The sequence below is a fragment of the Rhinoderma darwinii genome, chromosome 1 (assembly GCF_050947455.1).
Source record: "Rhinoderma darwinii isolate aRhiDar2 chromosome 1, aRhiDar2.hap1, whole genome shotgun sequence".
NCBI classification, from domain to species: domain Eukaryota; kingdom Metazoa; phylum Chordata; class Amphibia; order Anura; family Rhinodermatidae; genus Rhinoderma; species Rhinoderma darwinii.
Window position 1 is genome coordinate 200,039,792 of NC_134687.1, and position 18,830 is coordinate 200,058,621.

General features: G+C 44.7%; 1 long non-coding RNA gene across 1 annotated transcript; it reads left to right on the top strand.

The window, feature by feature from the left end:
• The first annotated feature begins 219 nt into the window (after positions 1-219).
• LOC142739091 (uncharacterized) lies at positions 220-14,898 on the top strand. Its single transcript, XR_012880606.1, has 3 exons — positions 220-271; positions 1,730-1,865; positions 12,497-14,898. It is a non-coding gene; the product is annotated as an uncharacterized LOC142739091 (long non-coding RNA).
• Positions 14,899-18,830: the final 3,932 nt, after the last annotated feature.

Consider the following 18,830-nt stretch of genomic DNA (forward strand, 5'->3'; position numbering starts at 1 on the left):
TATAAATTAGAATCTAATTTATAATATTTCCTGACTCGTGAAAAAAATTAAAAAAATTAGAACAATGTTTAATCACCTACACACTAATTGTTTAACTAAAAAAAAAAAATAAATTTTTTTCTAGCGACACTTTCCCTTTAAATCTCCAGCAGCTGATAACCTGATAACGGCAAAACTGAAACTAGAGGGTGTAGGACCTGTGGTGACGTCACAGTCACATGATTAAGGTCCTGGAGGCTGCCAGAGACCAGCACCGCAGAGGAAGAGACTGGTAAGTGTGTGTGTGTGTGTGTGTGTGTGTGTGTGTGTGTGTGTGTCATAATGTAAGTCTATATAGTGTGTGCTGTGTATATAGTGTGTGCTGTGTATATAGTCTATATAGTGTGTGCTGTGTATATAGTGTGTGCTGTGTTTATAGTGTCTATAATGTAAGTCTATATAGTGTGTACGTGTAGTGTGTGTGGTTTGAATATATAGTGTGTGGTGTTAGTGTGAATTGTATATAGGGTGTTTAATCTCACATTTTTTGTGTGCGAAATAATTTCCCACCCATAGAGCCCTCTGCAGTAAGTCAGATGCCCAGAACCCCCCCTGCAGTATAATCTCCCCCATAGAGCCCTCAGTAGTTATTATACTGCAGGGAGGGGGGGGGGGTCAGAGCGTTTGATTGACTCTTGAGGGCTCTATAGGGGAATAACTCCTTCCCCCCCAGAGCCATAAGGGCGGATTTACACGAGCGTCGCACGGACCTATGCAAGTATATGGGGCAGTGCAGACTGTCAGTGATTTTTGAGCAGCGTGAGTCCGCTCCGTAAAACTCACGACATGTCCTATATTTCGGCGTTTTTTGCGCATCACGCACCCATTGAAGTCAATGGGTGCGTGAAAATCACTCATGCCACACGGAGGCACCTCCGTGGGACGTGCGTGATTTGCTCAACAGCAGTAAAACTATGATTGCAAACAGAAAAGCACCACGTGCTTTTCTGTTTACAAACAGAGTGTCATAATGATGGCGGCTGCGCGAAAGGCACACAGCCGCGCATCATATGGTGATGATACACGGAGCTGTTAAGTGCCTTTTGCGCGCGCAAAACGCCACATTTTTTGCGTGCGCAAAACGCACACGCTCGTGTAAATCCGCCCTAAGTGTCAGACGCTTAGACCCTCCCATAGGGCACTCAGCAGTCAGTCAGATGCACTGGGGAGGGGTGTCTGACTGCTTAAAGGGTAACTAATGAAACTTTTTTTTAAAAATTACATGTCATAATGTCAAATGTTCTAATCGGTGGGGGTCCGGGCACTGAGACCCCACCAATCGCTGAAACAAAGTGGCAGAAGCGCTCAGGTGAGTGCTGTGCCACTTTGTTTCTGATCGTCTTTCCTCTGATAGCCGAGCATGTGGTGTATGGGCACAACAGAAAGTCTATGAGTCCGTACACCGCGCAAAGACAATCAGAAATGAAGTGGAACAGCGCTCACCCGGGCACTCCTGCTGCTTTGTTTTAGTGATCGGTGGTGGTCTCAATGCTGGGACCCCCATCGATCAAAACTTCTGACATATCACTCTCACTATGACACGCCAAATGTTTTTTAAAAGTTTAGTTACCTCTTGGGGACTGAATTTATTGGTTTGAGTTAATGTATGGGCCTGGGTCTTAATTTGCTTAGGGGTCTGGGGTATAAGACAATTTATGGTGTTTATTTCTGAATTTTTCTGTTGCTATAGACGCTGAAAATGGCTACAGAATCAAGGGGAAAAGATTTCTCATCAGGAAACTCTGCAGTCATCAGGAGAAGTCGCCATAACGGTCTGTGTCAGATGGAGAAGAAAAGAGAATGACCCATCAGTGAAGACATCACCTGTGAGTCATTGCATTTATAGATCTGTCACCTCTCCTGACATGTCAGTTATCGGAAATCCTTGTATTCCACATAAAGTCTTTGTGTACCCAGGACTAATAGACAAATGCGTGTTACCATTCCCCTTGTCAGGAGGATGTGTCCCTACACAGTGTGAAACTGTCAGCGATGGTTGGAGACTGTCAGTGTGTAGGGACACAGTCCTTTGACAAGGGGAATCGTAGCACTCATTTGTCAATGCTCACACAGAAAGGTGGTGTTTAATATAGACATGACGTGGCAGGGCGGTGGTGGAGAAGGGGGCCCAAGCTTGTGGAACAGCCCAGGACCCATGGTCTACTTAATCTGCCACTGGCTGGCCTCCTGGGATGATGCTTCATTCCATGTGACCAGTGTGTAGCCAATCACAGACTGCAGCGACCTCCTGGGATGAGACATTATCCTAGGAGGCCAGCCGGCTAAGTGCTGCAGTTTTTCGCAGCGCACATTCCAGGCGAAAAACTGCACCGCAGTTTGGTGCGGTATTTTGCCCCCTATTCCCTGCGGCGCACAGGGTGGATACGCTGCGTGCTATTACGCAGTGTATCCGCCACATGCGAACTCAGCCTAGAGGTTCCCTAACAAAATGTTTTAATTAGTTTAGTAATGGCGGCTGACTGCTCGTGTATGCGCATACCATGTAAAACAATAGACACGGATAGTGTAGAAAACATTCCTTTATTTGCAGCAATGTCAGAGTCATTTTCTGGGGGTCGTCTTGCTGATTTCTGGAGACAGGAGAATCTAGAATCTTGGAGCATGAAGACACATATGGAATGCTACCATCCTTGGAGGTATGTTCTGCCAAGGATGATGAAATACTGCAGATAGTGCAGAAGGAGGTCCAGAATGTTGAGATGTGGAAGGAGCTTTAGATGATGTCAAGATGGTAGTCAGTCCTGCCTTACATATCGCAACTCCAACCGGACTAATAGCCATGTAATAAACACATAGTGGAGCAGAACAGCAGGGCTCACCTATTCTAGAGCTGATAAAATCCCTACAGGTTGCAACAACGATCCCTTACAACATAGTCTCATGTGCAAAAAATAACGATCCTCCCTTTAGCCCCCTCCAACATACAGTCCCATGTAAAAACATAATTCCCCTCCCTCCAGCATACAGTCCCATGTGGAAAACATCACTGCCATTAATTCAGCCACCTCCAACGTACAGTTCAATGTAAAAAAAAAAAAGAAAACACTCCTGTCCCTTCATCTCCTTCCAACAAACATCCTTTTCTTCCCTTTGGCATGCTCCAACATATAGTTCCATGTAAAAACATCATTCCCCTCCCTTCAGCCCCCTGCAACATACAGTCTCAAGTAAAAAAAACATAATTTCCATCCAGCTAGCCCCCTCCAACATACAGTCTCATCCTGAATCCCTCAGTCCTCTCTCTTCATCTGTATACATGTGTAGGCAAGGACACTGCTGCTGCTGACTGTGTGCATATGCATAGCTGGATAAACTAAATAGTAGGCTAGAAATTAATACCTTAAAGCGTACCTCCAATGACATTGCCTAAAAATATTTTTTTGCACAACTGAATAGATCCTTTCACTGCAATTCCAACGATACCTATATTATTCAGATAGCTGCTTCCTAGCCCGAGATCCAGCCGTTATGCTTGTCAGAGAGTAAATGTAAAATCTTCTTTTGCTGCATATTGAAATGGGCGGGCACTTCCTGATTGTGACATCAGCAAAGGGAATTGAAGCCAGAGCTTGTGCCCTTATATCACAGGATGCTTTGCTTTTAACTCGTGCGCAAGCAAATCAGCTCAGCCAATCAGGTCACAGAATCTCCTGCTGCAATCTCTCCCCAGTATATAGTATCTATACAGACATCTTCTACAAGGCAAGAGTAAAGATAGATAAGTGCTGCAATCACTGTATCCCTGCATCATGTTAATATATGGCATGATGCTATATATTAGCATCGTGTGTGTGTGTGTGTGTGTTTGTGTGTGTGTACACACACACACACACACACACACACACTTCACTTTCGTTTTTTTCCTCTCCACATTCCAAAAGCCATAACTTTTTTATTTTTCCATCAATATTGCCGTATGAGGGCTTGTTTTTTTGCGGGACAAGTTGTGGATTTTCACGGCACCATTTATTGTACCATATAATGTAGTGGGAAACTGGAATAAAAATATTTGTGTGGTAAAATAGGAAAAAAAACAGCGATTCCTCAATCTTTTGGGTGGTTTTGCTTTTACAGCATTCACTGTGCAGTAAAAATGCTGCATTAACTTCATTCTGTGGGTCAAGACGATTACAGCGATACCAAATTGAAATATTTTTTTTCATGTTTTACTACTTTTACATGGAAAAAACTGATTGTTAAAAATAAAATGTGAGTTTTGTCCACACATTCTGTCAGGCATAACTTTTTTTATTTTCCTGTCGATTGAGCGGTGTGAACGCATATTTTTTGCCTGGCGAGATGTAGTTTCTATTGGTACTATTTTGGGGTACATAAGACTTTTTGATCACTTTTTATTCAATTTTTTGTGGGAGATGAAGTGACGAAAAAACTGCGATCATGGCGGTTTTATTTTTTTATATATATATATATATATATATACACACACGTACGTACGTACGTACGTACGTACGTACGTACGTACGTACGTACGTACATATAAAAAAAGTTTTTTCTTTTGAATGTGGGGTTGACCCGGGGGTCGGCTACAGCTTTATTTATCATTAAATATTTAAATAACCATTCTTAAAATAAAATTTACTTTATAAACTTGAATTATCTTAACCAGAGGTTAATGAACCCGAATGCCTGCCTTTCCTAAGGACATGTAGGTAAAATACTCCTTCTAAACACCCGCCACCCGTGACAAAGAAACAACACCAAATATACAGAAACAAATAAAGAAAGTACAGAAATAACCCAAGGCACCACCAGTGCCAAGCATAAAGCAAATGCTCACAATCACCAACTTTTCAATTTAGTTGTTTTGCTTTTTTTTTTCTAAAAGTGTCTTACCAACTAGAAATTCCGTTCCTCTTTTTGTGTGTGTGTGTAAAGGATCTGCCAGGCACTACGTCTGGGTATACTCCCAGGATTAATCAGTCGACACCTGAGGCCAGACCTCTGAGACTGACACCTGCTCCCACCAATCAGGGTGGCAGGCTCAGGAGTGGGAGAGCCTATCGCGGCCTGGTCAGTCAGAGTTAGCTCCGCCCCCTGTCCATTTATACCTGCCGTTTTCTCTTCCTCCTTGCTTGTTATTCTTCTTGGATTCCTGGCCCCACTGCTGCCTTGCTCCAGCCTGCTTCTGCCGTGCTTCTGCCTTGCTTCAGTTCCGTTTATCCTGCGTTGCTCTGTCCCTGGCTTGCTTCTGCTCCGTGCTCCCGTTTGTATACTCCACTACTTCCTGATCCTGACTGGCTCATTCACCGCTCCGTTTCCTCGCGGCGTTCCGTGGGCTACTGTATTCCCTTGCGTGTTCCCTGTTTGTACTCCCTTGCACTTAGACAGCGTAGGGACCGCCGCCAAGTTGTACCCCGTCGCCTAGGGCGGGTCGTTGCAAGTAGGCAGGGACAGGGCGGTGGGTAGATTAGGGCTCACTTGTTCCCTTCACCTCCTTCCTGCCATTACAGTGTGTGTGTGTGTGTGTGTGTATTGTATTTTTTGATTTCTTTTTTTCTTGTTTTTTGAACACAGAAATTACAACCCCATTAACCCCTTCCCTCTTTAGCCACTTTTGACCTTCCTGACCGAGCCTCATTTTTCAAATCTGACGTGTCACTTTATGTGGTAATAACTCCGGAATGCTTTCACCTATCCAAGCGATTCTGAGATTGTTTTCTCGTGACACATTGGACTTTAAGTTACTGGCAAAATTTGCTCGATATGTTCAGTATTTAATTGTGAAAAACACCAAAATTTTTAGCGAAAAATTACAAAAATTAGCATTTTTCTCAATTTAAATGTATCTGCTTGTAAGACAGGCAGTTATACCACACAAAATTGTTGCTAATTAACATCACCCATATGTCTACTTTAGATTGGCATCGTTTTTTGAACATCCTTTTATTTTTCTATGACGTTACAAGGCTTAGAACTTTAGCAGCAATTTCTAATATTTTTAAGAAAATTTCAAAAGGCCATTTTTACAAGGGCCAGTTCAGTTGTGAAGTGGCTTTGAGGGCCTTATATATTAGAAACCCCCAAAAAGTCACCCCATTTTAAAAACTTCACCCCTCAAAGTATTCAAAACAACATTTAGAAAATGTCTTAACCCTTTACACATGTCACAGGAATTAAAGCAAAGTAGAGGTGAAATTTACAAATTTCATATTTTTTTGCAGAAATAAATTTTTAGTACAATTTTTTTTTATAACACAGAAGGTTTTACCAGAGAAATGCAACTCAATATTTGTTGCCCAGTTTCTGCAGTTTTAGGAAATATCCCACATGTGGCCGTAGCGTGCTAATGGACTGAAGCACCGGCCTCCGAAGCAAAGGAACACCTAGTGGATTTTGGGGCCTTATTTTTGTTAGAATAAATTTTAGGCACCATGTCAGGTTTGAAGGGCTCTTGCGGTGCCAAAACAGTCAAAATCCCCCAAAAGTGACCCCATCTGGGAAACTACACACCTCAAGGAAATTATCTAGGGGTACAGTGAGCATTTTGACCGCACAGGTTTTTTACAGAAATTATTGGAAGTAGGCCGTGAAAATTAAAATCAACATTTCTTCAAAGAAAATGTAGGTTTAGCGATTTTTTTTCTCATTTCCACAAGGACTAAAGGAGAAAAAGCACCGTAAAATTTGTAAAGCAATTTCTCCCGAGTAAAAAAATACCCCACATGTGGTAATAAACGGTTGTTTGGAGACACGGCAGGGCTGAGAAGGGAAAGAGCGCTATTTGGCTTTTGGAGCTCAAGTTTAGCAGGAATGGTTTGCGGAGGCCATGTCACATTTACAAAGCCCCTGAGGGGACAAAACAGTGGAAATTCCCCACAAGTGACCCCATTTTGGAAACTACACCCATTGAGGAAATTATCTAGGGGTATAGTGAGCGTTTTGACCCCACAGGTTTTTTGCAGAAATTATTGGAAGTAGGCCCTGAAAATAAAAATCAACATTTTTTCAAAGAAAATGTAGGTTTAGCTTATTTTTATTCATTTCCACAAGGACTGAAGGAGAAAAAGCACCACAAAATTTGTAAAGCAATTTCTCCCGAGTAAAACAATGCCCCACATGTGGTAATAAACGGCTGTTTGGAGACACGGCTTGGCTTAGAAGGGAGAGAGCGCTATTTGGCTTTTGGAGATCACATTGAGCAGGAATGGTTTGCGGCGGCCATGTCACATTTGCAAAGCCCCTGAGGGGAAAAAACAATGAAAACGCCCAAAAAGTGACACCATTTAGGAAACTACACCTCTTGAGGAATTCATCTAGGGGCGTAGTGAGCATTTTGACCCCACAGATGTTTCATAGAATTTATTAGAATTGGGCAGTGAAAATAAAAACCATCCTTTTTCTTCAATAAGATGTAGCTTTAGCGCAAATTTTTTCATTTTCGCAACAAATAAAGGAAAAAAAAGAAGCCAACATTTGTAAAGCAATTTCTACCGAGTACGGCAATACCCCATATGTGGTCATAAACTGCTGTTTGGGCACACGGCAGGGCTCAGAAGGGAAGGACCGCCATTTGGAGTGCAGATGTTGCTGGATTGGTTTCTGGGCGCCTGTGGGCCCAAAACAGTGGAAACCCCCCAGAAGTGACCCAATTTTGGAAACTACACCCCTCAATGCATTTACCTAGGGGTGTAGTGAGCATGTTAACCCTGCAGGTGTTTTGTAGAAATTAGTGTGAACTCGATGTTGCAGAGTGAAAATGGGATTTTTTCCACAGATATGTGGACAATATGTGGTGCCCGGCTTGTGCCACCATAACAAGACAGCTCTCTAATTATTATGCTGGGTTTCCTGGTTTTAGAAACACCCTACATGTCGCCCTAATCTCTTGCCTGGACAGTCGACCAGGCTCAGGAGTGAAAGCGTACCATGTAAAATTGAGGCCTAATTTGGCGATTTACAAAGTATTGGTTCACAACTGCAGAGGCTCAGATGTGAAATAATAAAAATAAACCCCTGAGAAGTGACCCCATTTGGAAACTGCACCCCTCAAGGCATTTATTAAGGGGTGTAGTGAGCATTTTCACCCCACAGGTCTTTTCCATAAATGAATGCGCTGTGGATGGTGCAAATTAAAAATTTATATTTTTCCCTAGATATGCCATTCAGTGGCAAATATGTCGTGCCCAGCTTATGCCACTGGAGACACACACCCCAAAAATTGCTAAAAGGGTTCTCCCGGGTATGACGGTGCCATATATGTGGAAGTAAACTGCTATTTGGGCACAGTGTAGGGTTCAGATGGGAGGAAATGCCATTTGGCTTTTGGAGCGTGGATTTTGCTTGGTAGTAGTTTTGTTTGGAGTCTTACTGGTGTTTCCGTTTATAATGTAGGGCATATGTAAGCCGGGCGGAGTATATAAGGGGCATAGTCAGGTGGTATAATAATGGGGTAAAAAAAAACAATAAAATAATCCATAGATGTGTGTTACGCTGTGAAGCAATCCTTTCTGCACAGGCCGGAGTCGCACTGATATATGGCGTCCTTTATTATCCCCCTTTTGATCCACACTCCGCGCCTTTGTAGTTTGGGGAATTTTGCTAGGAAGTGTTGTCCTGGTATAATACGGGCACCGTCTCTTCCAGCGGATATGTTTGGGCCCTCCCTTTCCTGGTTCCCTAATTTTAGGTCCTTGATAAATCGCCTCTTCAAACAGAAGAAATGTTCCCCTCGGGCACAACTGCATATTTTTTTATTTCCTGACTTATTGGAGCCATAACTAATTTTATTTTTCATAGACGTAGCGGTATGAGGGCTGGTTTGTTGCGGGACGAGCTGTAGTTATTATTGGTAAAATTTTGGGGTACATGCAACTTTTTGATCACCTTTTATCCTATTTTTTGGGATGCCAGGTAAACAAAAAAACGCAATTCTGGCACAGATTTTTTCATTTTTTTTATACAGCGTTCACCATGCGTTATAAATTTCATGTTAACTTTATTCTGTGGGTCAGTACGATTCCGGCGATACCTAATTTATAGCACTTTTTTATGTTTTACAACTTTTTGCACAATAAAATTACTTTTGTAAAAAGAATGTATTTTTTCTGCCGCCAAGTTGTGAGAACCATAACTTTTTAATTTTTTTGTCGACGGAGGTGTATGAGGGCTTGTTTTTTGTGGGACGAGCTATAGTTTTTATAGGTACCATTTTTGGATACGTGTCGACTTTTTGATCACTTTTTATTCTAACATTTGTAGGGCAAAGTGACTAAAAAACAGAAACTCTGGTAACGTTTTTTACGTTTTTTTTTACGCTGTTCACCGCGTGCAATAAATAATATAATATTTTGATACCTCAGGTCGTTATGGTCGCGGCGATACCAAATACATATGGTTTATTATTATTTTTCAATAATAAAGGACTTGATAAGAGTAAAAGGGGGATTGTGTTTTATTTGATTACTTGAAACTTTTATTGTTTTCAAACTTTTATTATTTGCACTTTTTTTTACACTTTTTTATACTTTTTTTACACTTTTTCTCAAGTCCCACTAGGGGACTTGAAGGTCCAACGGTCAGATTTTTTTTTTTTCTAATACATTGCACTACCTATGTAGTGCAATGTATTAGATCTGTCAGTCATTCACTGACAGCAAGCCGATTAGGCTTCGCCTCCCGGCGGGGCCTAAATCGGCTTCCGTAATGGCAGAGCAGGAGACCATTGTGTCTCCTGTTGCCATAACAGCAGTCGCCAGTCCTGATTGCCTGTCAGGGCTGGCGATCTGCTAGTAACCGCTACGATGCAGCAATCGCTTTCGATTGCTGCATCGAAGGGGTTAATGGCAGGGATCGGAGCTAGCTCCGGTTCCTGCCGTTACAGGTGGATGTCAGCTGTACAGTACAGCTGACTTCCACCGCTGATGACGCCGGATCAGCTCCTGACCCGGCGCCATCTTGCCGGCAGCTACGGAAGCCGATCAGGCTCCGCCGCCGGGCGGATCTTGACCGGCTTCGGTGCTAGGCAGACCGGGAGGCCAGTATTAGGCCATTGCAGCCACCGGAACCCCGGCAATTTCATTACTGGGGTTCCGATGAGCTGCAAACACCTTAAAGGGAATGTGTTGCCAGAAAAACATGTTTTTTTTTTAAAAATTAAACATTTAGTGTGTGGGTGATTAAACATTGTTCAAATTTTTTTTATTTTTTTCACGAGTCAGGAAATAGTCAGGAAATATTATAAATTAATTCTAATTTATAATACTACCCATTTTTGGTCACTAGATGGAGCTATTCCCAAAATTGCAGCATTGCAACATTGGGTTAAAAGCCCTCGCTCTAGTGAGCTCTCAGCATCCCCCCCTCCTTTATCCTGGCTAGTGCCGGGATAAACGAGGGGTTTGAACGGTGTAACCTCCTACACTGTGTGTCGCCATTTTTTGAGCTAACACACAGTGTAGTAGGTTTACATACAGTAGTAAACACACACAAACACGAACATACATTGAAATCTCTTACCTGCTCCTGCCGCCGCGGCTCCCTCCGGCCCGTCCACTCCGTTTGCTGCCGCTGGTCCAAGTGCACAAATCCGGAAGCCGCGACCGGAAGTAGTAATATTACTGTCCGGCCGCGACTTCCGGTCCATAGGAAAATGGCGCCGGACGGCGCCAATTTCGAATTGGACTGTGTGGGAGCGGCGCATGCGCAGTTCCCACACAGACGCCGTACACTGAAGTCAATGGGACGGGAGCCGTTCGCAGTCCCTATGGGACTGTGGCTGCCGTATTCCATGTCTGTATGTGTCGTTAATCGACACAGACAGAAATGGAACAAAAAATGGCAGCCCCCATAGGGAAGAAAAAGTGTAAAAATAAGAAAAAGTAAAACACAAACACACAAATAAATATAAACGTTTTAAATAAAGCACTAACATCTTGAACATATGAAATTTTTTTTGGGTGATGACACTGTTCCTTTAAGTGCAGCGATCGCGTTTGAGCGCTGCACTTAAGGGGTTAATGGCGGGAATCGAAGCTAATTTCGGTCCCCGCCATTACAGCCGGATGTCAGCTGTAAGATACAGCTGAGATCCGGTGATGATGGCACCGGCTCAGCTTCTGAGCCGGTCCCAAACATTCGGCGTACATGTACGGCAAGATGCGGGAAGTCAATGCTTTCCATGACGTACATGTACGGCAAATGTCGGGAAGGGGTTAACACCATCATCAAAACAGTTGGAATCCCAATAATGCCAAAAAAAACATCAAATTCGTCAGTAAGCCATGGCTATACAAAGGGAGGGAGGGAAAGTTCCACGGCCGAAAGAGGAAGAGGGGGGGGGCAGAGCTTATACATCTCCCCTAATTACCATAACCACTCCCTTTAAGCAACGTACACTACCCTGACTAGAGCAAGGAAAAGGAAGGGGGGGGGGGTGCACTATCTGATACCAAACCACCCTATCCTACTGAAAAACTGTTAGTGATGTTAGGAGCAGAGCAGGAGTCCCAGGCAGAGCCTGCTATTGAAATTCTATTATAGATGTTATTATAGATGGAGTTATAGATGATGTTATTATAGATGGTATTATAGAAGATGTTGTTATAGATGTTATTATAGATGGTCTTATAGATGATGGTATTATAGAAGATGTTATTATAGATGATGGTGTTATAGATGATGGTATTATAGATGATGTGTCACGAAGGGTCTGTGGACCCACTGGACCGTACCACCTTGGCGGTAAGGCAGCTGGCCAACAGGGAGCAGGTGAGGGTCTATAGTTCTATAGGTACCTGTGGCAGCTCAGACAGCAGCAGGGCAGGCTCGGCTGGGACTTAGGTAGCAGGCGAACGTCAGGCGAGGTGAAGCAGGTCAGACGTGGATGCAGCACGGCACGACTTTGGCACAGCTCAGTGCTATACCAGGAAGGTATGGATTGCTAGGAACAAGAACTGGAAACGGGTATAGGTACAGGGATAGGGACTGGAACAGGAAACGCACTAGGAGGCGATCACATAGACAAACTATAGGGAACACAACAACGCTCAGGCATAGAACTAGGGGGCTAGTCCCCTCTTATAGTCCAGGGTACTCACGGGTCAAAGTTCGTCCATGAGGTCCAGTGCGCGTGCTGCCCCTTTAAGAGTGGGCACGAGGTGAGTGGACACGAGCGCTGGCGTCTCCAGAGGAGGAGGCTGGGGCCAGCGCTTGCCGACTCGCGGCTGTCAGGGGGAGGTTGGAGCTGACAGCCCGCAGCCACGGACATTACATGATGTTATTATAGATGGTGTTATAGAAGATATTATTATAGATGGTGTTATAGATGATGTTATTATAGATGGTATTATAGATGATGGTATTATAGATGGTGTTATAGAAGATGCTATTATAGATGGTGTTAATGTTGTTAATCCTGAAGTTATTATAGATGTTTTAGATGTTACCATTGTTTTTGAAACTGTCCTTCTGTACTTAGATGATGTGATCATTTACTCTAAAGCCTATGAAGACCACCTTCAACATCTGGCCAAAGTCTTTGAAGTCCTCATCAAGCATGGCCTGAAAGTTAAACCGTCTAAATGTCACTTGCTGAAATCCAAGGTACAATACCTGGAACATGTCGTGAGTGCAGAAGGAGTCCTCCCAGACCCTGATAAGATTGCAGCTCTGAAAGACTGGTCTGTCCCTACCACCATACAAGAAGTCAGAGGATTTCTTGGCTTCGCAGGCTACTACCGCAGATTTATCAAGAATTTCACCCGAGTTGCTGCCCCTCTGCAAAATTAGTTAAAGGGACAACCGTGTCAGAAGAGGTCTAGTAGTCCATCCATTCAGTGGACCAAAGAACTTGAACAATCGTTCCAGCAATTGAAGATGTGCAGTGCTAGCTCGGACGCAAGATGGTGTAGAGCGAGTCATTGCTTACGCAAGCAGATCCTTGTGGCCAACTGAGAGAAATGACCAGAACTATAGCTCCTTCATATTAGAATTTCTCGCATTAGTGTGGGCCATCACAGAAAAATTCAAATACTACCTTGCCGCAACTCCCTTCGTCGCTTTCACCGACAATAACCCACTGTCCCATTTACAGACTGCACGTTTAGGAGCTCTAGAGCAGAGGTAGGCATCTCGCTTGGCGAACTACCAGTTCATCCTAAAGTACCGAGCAGGAAGGTCCAACGCCAACGCTGATGCTCTATCCGGGTTGCCCACTGCGGAAGAATCCTACCATACTGACGACGAATGTGAAGAAATAGAGATGCCTGCCTTCCATTCCGTGATTGCTAAGCAGCAAGTGCAAAGGGTTCAGATCCCTCCATCTCCAAACTCTGAGCGAACAGGAACCCATGACTGGGCTGAAATTCAAAAGGAGAGTAAGGCCCTGCAAATCTTACGCAAATTACTTGAGTCGGGAGCATCAAAACTTACATTAACCAACAAGCATTCCGACCCTGAGCTCAAAAGGCTGTGGAGACAGAAGAAACGGCTGCATTACCGAGGTGGAGTACTAGTCCGACGAAAGAGTATTTCAGGTGGTTGTGCCAAGACAAGATGCCAGCCTTGTCCTGAAAGCCTATCACAATCAATCAGGGCACTTTGGGTGTGAGAAAACTGAAATGACTATCCGGGAACGCTTCTACTGGGCCGGAATGAGACAAGACATCGAGAATTGGTGTCGTGATTGTGTCCCGTGTACCCTAAATAGACGAGGAGGCATGGAACAAAGAGCTCCGCTGCGCCCAATTGAGACTCATTGTCCCCTTGAACTTGTTGCCCTAGATAACGTCAAGTTACGACCCAGCAAAACTGGATTTAAGTATGCCCTGACCATCATTGACCACTATACCAAATTTGTTGTTGCTGTGCCAGTTAAAGACCAAACTGCTCGTACCAATGCCTAAGTCTTTTGGAAACACTTTGTGAGACCCTACAGTTATCCAGAGCAGATCTTAACTTATCAAGGACCTGCTTTTGAATCCGAACTGTTCCACGGGCTGTGTACTCTCTATGGATGCAAGAAAATCCACACCACTGCATACCATCCACAGTGTAATGGCCTTTGTGAAAGGATGAACAAAACTCTTATTGATATGCTCAAAAATATTCCATCTCAGGAAAGAAGAGAATGGCCTGATTTGCTCCAAGAATTAACTTACTTGTACAATAACACTACTCACTGTTCCACTGGATACACCCCATATTATCTTATGTTTGGCCGACCAGGGAAATTACCAGCAGATGCAGCTAGATAACCATCCAAATTCTCTTACTCAAACAGATTGGGTGGCTGACCACCAAAGACGTCTTCAAGAGGCTAGCGACATTGTGGAAGACAGGATGAAAGCTGTCCGGCAAAGGCAAGAGAAAGACTTTAATTCCAAAGACAGAGCTAAGCCCCTACAAATCGGAGATCGAGTATGGAGAAAAAAGAATAATCGCACCCATAAACTGGATGACCAGTGGGAACAATGCCTCTACATAGTAAAAACCATTCCATTTCCCGGAGTAGAAGTGTACAGGATTGCTCGTGAAAGTGATCAGCAGGAGAAGGTTGTTCATCGCAGTCAAATTAAAGAGTGTACCACGGCAGAAAGCCCTGTCCCTCAAGTATCTACTCCTGTCCCCTGAGGCGAACCAGAGTCAGCAACCAGAGTACCCAGAGTTCCATTCCCCTTGCTGCATGTTCCCTGTCTGCAGTTTCTTGTTACTCCACCAGCTTGCCAGCTAGCGGAGCCTGCACCAAGGTCAGAAGAAGAGCCTCTTGTAACAGGAGGTGAGGAAACCTTTGTTCTTCAGAGATCCGAGCGAGCCACCAGAGGACAGTTGCCCACTCGATACCAGAATGGAACAATTTGCCCGTATATGATAAGAGACTCCATGGCCTACTGAGAGCCTTGTCCTTTAGGGTATGTTCACACGAGGGCGTCCGTTACGGCTGAAATTACGGGGATGTTTCAGCCTGAAAACATCCCCGTAATTTCAGCCGTACCGGCATGTGCAGGCGCTTGAACGCCGCGTCAATTACGGGCGTAATTAGCGCTGCTATTCATTGGAGTCAATGAATAACGGCTCTAATTACGGCCAAAGAAGTGACAGGTCACTTCTTTGACGCGGGCGTCTATTTACGCGCCGTCTTTTGGCAGCGGCGCGTAAATTTACGCCTCGTGTGAACAGACAAACGTCTGCCCATTGCTTTCAATGGGCAGATGTTTGTCAGCGCTATTGAGGCGCTATTTTCAGACGTAATTCGGGGCAAAAACGCCCGAATTACGTCCGTAAATAGGCCGTGTGAACATACCCTTAGTTGTGTTTGTTACAGCCTGGTGCAGTACTAATATATAGTCTGTGTGCCCTGGACTGCACCCAGGGACCAAGCAAAGAAGATGTATGGGTTCTCGGCTGTTCACCCATCTCCCAATGTGAAGAGTACTCTTCGCGGAGATTGGACGTTGCCATTTTTATATATAGGCCTCTTCAGGAATATAGACATATATGACTATTCAACAAAAATGTTTATCTGTTATATAACACATGTTGTGTACTATGTTGTGGTTTCTTTCTATATATTTTTCAGGTCTGGATGCCATGGTGTCGAGGACGACACCTATTAAAGAGGGGAGACATGTGGTACCGCACAAAGTGGAGTCTTCCGAAAGCAGGAATACACTGTATTTTGTATATGCGATATGCTTTACTACTGTAATCTGTGTAAGGTGATTGCAGGCAGTGCTCAAAGGGTTACTTTCTGTACAAGGTTTGTTTATATTTAAACCTGCTCAGGGTAGAATTCTCTGGAAGCATTATAAGTCTTTGGAGAAGCAACCAGCCAATTACAGAGCTCCTTACTAATGAGCCGGTGAGGGAGGAGTTAGGCCCCATGCACACGACCGTAAAAAACCTCCGTTTTTGCGGACCGCAATTGCGGTCCGCAAAAACGGAGCCATTCACTTTCATTGAACACTGACACCTTTCCGTAGCACTACGGAAGGGTGTCAGTGCCGTGGAAATGTTCCGGGAATTATGGAACATGTCCGTTCTTTCGCATTTTGCGGGCCGAAAATGCGGCTGTCAGTCAGCGGCCGGCCGTGCCCGCAATCGCGGGCCGTGATTGCGGGCACGGTCGTGTGCATGGGGCCTTAGATAGTCAAAAGCATGCTAAGCTAGCCTCTACAGAGAGAGACATCTAATTCCTGAAGAGCCCTGTGTACAGAGACATGTTGTCCAGGGAGTAAAGAAATCTAACAGAGAGAGAGAAAGAGTTACGGTATGTGCACACACACTAATTACGTCCGTAAATGACGGACGTATTTCGGCCGGAAGTCCCAGACCGAACACACTGCAGGGAGCCGGGCTCCTAGTATCATAGGTATGTACGATGCTAGGAGTCCCTGCCTTGCTGCAGGACAACTGTCCCGTACTGTAATCATGTTTTCAGTACGGGACAGTTGTCCTGCAGCGAGGCAGGGACTCCTAGCATCGTATATAACTATGATGCTAGGAGCCCGGCTCCCTGCACTGTGTTCGGTCCGGGACTTGCGGCCGAAATACGTCCGTCAATTACGGACGTAATTAGTGTGTGTGCACATACCCTAACAGCTGAACTTCTAGAGAAGCACAGACCTGTTGGCTGAACACTAATCTGAGCAAAGAAGAAAGGAACCTCATGAGCCTGCCTGTACTCCATGATGCTGCAACATCCAGCCTGCCTGTACAATACTTTCACTGCAAGTTCATTAGTAAAGGAAGTTGGATTTTTTTTAAGTTAACCCTTGTTTCTCTGGATTCATATACTGGGGAGGGAAGAGATCAGCTTCAGTGCATCCACCCCTGCACCTCTCCATATCTGTGGACTTTGTTATATTCTGGCCTGGGTTACCATCACAGCCCTGCATCCACACAGGAGCCCATCCCCAGATTACATATATATAACTGGCGTCATAACAAACCTATCCAAGTTCTATTTTCCTTTGACCTCCTTACCCTGCACCAGACTCGGGAGTAGTATCTGAAGTGGCCACCGTGGAGGGGTAGGTACACCCGCCAGCCCATCACCGTGACAAGTGTCGGCTGATCCTCACTCCTTAGTTCCAGTTCTGGGATACTGCACATGCAAGTCTTACATCTCTTAGCACAATGCCAAGCGTCGGATGGAGTGGTGTAAAACACGACGCCAGTGGACTCTGGAGAAGTGGAAACGTGCTCTGTAGAGTGATAAATCACCCTTCTCTATATGGCAGTTTGATGCACAAGTCTGTGTTTGGAGAATGCCAGACCGTTACCTGCCTTACTGCATTTTGCCAACTGTAAAGTTTGGTGGAGGAGGGATGATGCAATGGGGTTGTTTTTCAGAGGTTGAACTGAAGGGAAATCTTAATGCTTCAACATACCAAGACACTGTAGACAATTGTATGCTTCCAACTTTGTGGGAACAGTTTGGGGAAGGACCTATTCTGTTCCAGCAGGACTGTGCCCCAGTGCATAAAGCAAGGTCCATAAAGACATGGTTGGGTGAGGTTGGTGTGGAAGAACTTGACTAGCCCGCACAGAACCCTGACATCAACCCCATCGAACACCTGTGGGGTGAACTAGAATGGAGATTACGAGCAAGGCCCTCTTATCCAACATCATTGTCTGACCTCACGAATGCTCTTCTGGGTTAATAGGCAAAAAATCCCACAGACACACTCCAAAATCTTGTAGAAAGCCTTCCCAGAAGAGCAGAAGCTGGATTAGCTGCAAAGTGGGGACCGACTCCATGTTAATGCCTATGGATTTAGAATGGGAGGTAATAAAATTTCCTGTAGGTGTAATGTGGAATGATAACTGTTATTACTGTTGCTTGAGGACCATAATTGTTCATGTGTGCTTTGCTGCCCTCCAGTGGATTTTAATCATTACTGCTACTCTCCTTTGTGGATTGTAATTATTTATTTGAACTAGAAGTCTTTCCAGATTATAATTGTTTTGAGCAACAACTCTGACCTTGCACATACCTCCGAACTTTTGAATTCGTAAAAGAGGGACATTTTAAGCCACGCCCCCTAACCACGCCCAATATCCCGCATCAACACATCAAATCACAGCCGGATCCTTCTGCAAATAACAAGCGCACATTGTCACTGCGGATCTCTAGACTGTCTGGATATCACAGATATTTTGGATCCGGTTATATCGTCTTTGTGTTACTTTTCCTATCTTGGGTATAACATTTGCTCATCGCGGCAGCAGCTGCAGGACAAACCTGAAGGCTGAGAACAATGAAAGTCAAGAGGGAGACCCTGTGGTTGATGACTTTTCAATTGACAGGTAGCAGAGTTACATGATGGGGATTTTTTTATTCCAGTTGGGTAACTCTGCTACCAGTCAATGGAAAAATCATCCACCAGAGACCCACTGTAGATAGCTCCAGACACAGCCCCCCCTGTAGATAGCTCCAGACACAGCCCCCCTGTAGATAGCGCCAGACACAGCCCCCCTGTAGATAGCGTCAGATACAGCTCCCTGTAGATAGCGTCAGATACAGCTCCCTGTAGATAGCGTCAGACACAGCCCCCTGTAGATAGCGCCACACACAGCCCCCCTATACATAGCTCCACACACAGCCCCCCCTGTACATAGCATCAGATAGTGCGACACACAGCCCCCCCTGTAGATAGCGCCATATACAGCCCCCTGTACATAGCGTCAGATACAGCCCCCTGTAGATAGCTTGACACACAGCCCCCTGTAGATAGCGCCACACACAGCACCCCTCTAGATAGCGCCACACACAGCACCCCTCTAGATAGCGCCACACACAGCACCCCTGT